We start from the raw sequence: 1,485 nt of genomic DNA, 5'->3' as shown, positions 1-1,485 counted from the left end.
GCTTCAGATTCCCATGGTTCCTCATCAAGGAACTCCATTGAGGCCTCCTCAGTGGAGATCACTGCCTCTTCCTCCTCTCCAGGTTCGGCCATGTGAGACGTGTTTATGGCCTTGCACTCTCTCTTTGGATTCTCTTCTGTATTGCTTGGGAGAGTACTAGGGGGAGTTTAGTAATTTTCTTACTCAGCTAACCTACTTGTGTCTCCAAATTTCTAATGGAGGACCTTGTTTCAGTCATGAAACTTTGAGTGGTTTTGATTAGATCAGAGACAATGGTTGCTATGTCAGAGTGGCTTTGCTTAGAATTCTCTGTCTGCTGCTGAGAAGATGGTGGAAAAGGTTTGCCATTGCTAAACCTATTTCTTCCACCATTACTGTTGTTGAAACCTTGTTGAGGTCTCTGTTGATCCTTCCATGAGAGATTTGGATGATTTCTCCATGAAGGATTATAGGTGTTTCCATAGGGTTCTCCCATGTAATTCACCTCTTCCATTGCTGGGTTCTCAGGAACATAAGCTTCTTCTTCAGAGGAAGCTTCCTTAGTACTGCCTGTTGTTGCTTGCATTCCAGACAAACTCTGAGAAATCATATTGACTTGTTGGGTCAATATTTTATTCTGAGCCAATATGGCATTCATAGTATCAATCTCAAGAACTCATTTCTTCTGAGTTGTCCCATTATTCACAGGATTCCTTTCAGAAGTGTACATGAATTAGTTATTTGTAACCATTTCAATGAGTTCCTGAGCTTCTGCAGGCGTCTTCTTCAGATGAAGAGATCCTCCAGCAGAGCTGTCCAACGACATCTTGGATAGTTCAGACAGACCATCATATAAAATACCTATGATGCTCCATTCTGAAAGCATGTCAGAAGGGCACCTTCTGATCAATTGCTTGTATCTTTCCCAAGCTTCATAGAGGGATTCACCTTCCTTCTGTCTGAAGGTTTGGACTTCCACTCTAAGCTTGCTCAATTTTTGAGGTAGAAAGAACTTTGCCAAGAAGGCATTGACTAGCTTTTCCCAAGAGTTCAGGATTTCCTTAGGTTGTGAATCTAACCATGTCCTAGCTCTGTCTCTTACAGCAAAAGGAAAAAGCATAAGTCTGTAGACTTCAGGGTTAACCCCATTGGTCTTGACAGTGTCACAGATTTGCAAGAATTCAGCTAAGAACTGATGAGGATCTTCCAATGGAAGTCCATGAAACTTGTAATTCTGTTGCACTAGAGAAACTAATTGAGGCTTAAGCTCAAAGTTGTTTGCTCCAATGGCAGGGATTGAGATGCTTCTCCCATAGAAGTCGGGAGTAGGTGCAGTAAAGTCACCAAGCACCTTCCTTGCATTGTTGGCATTGTTGTTTTCGGCTACCATGGTTTCTTCTTCTTTGAAAAGATCTGTTAGGCCCTCTAGAGAGAATTGTGCTTTAGCTTCTCTTAGCTTTCTCTTCAAGGTCCTTTCAGGTTCAGGATTAGCTTGAACAAGTATGC

At 42.2% G+C, this 1,485-nt stretch overlaps 1 non-coding gene across 1 annotated transcript; it reads left to right on the top strand.

Annotated features, from left to right (window-relative positions):
- The first annotated feature begins 859 nt into the window (after positions 1–859).
- On the top strand, positions 860–967 carry LOC148548259 (small nucleolar RNA R71). Its single transcript, XR_015897592.1, has one exon. It is a non-coding gene; the product is annotated as a small nucleolar RNA R71 (small nucleolar RNA).
- The last annotated feature ends 518 nt before the right edge of the window (positions 968–1,485 follow it).

This window comes from Arachis ipaensis, chromosome B8 (genome assembly GCF_059453495.1).
Source record: "Arachis ipaensis isolate K30076 ecotype BB chromosome B8, ASM5945349v1, whole genome shotgun sequence".
NCBI lineage: Eukaryota > Viridiplantae > Streptophyta > Magnoliopsida > Fabales > Fabaceae > Arachis > Arachis ipaensis.
Note: the sequence above shows the minus strand (reverse complement) of the source record. Positions and strands in the feature narration are given on the sequence as shown.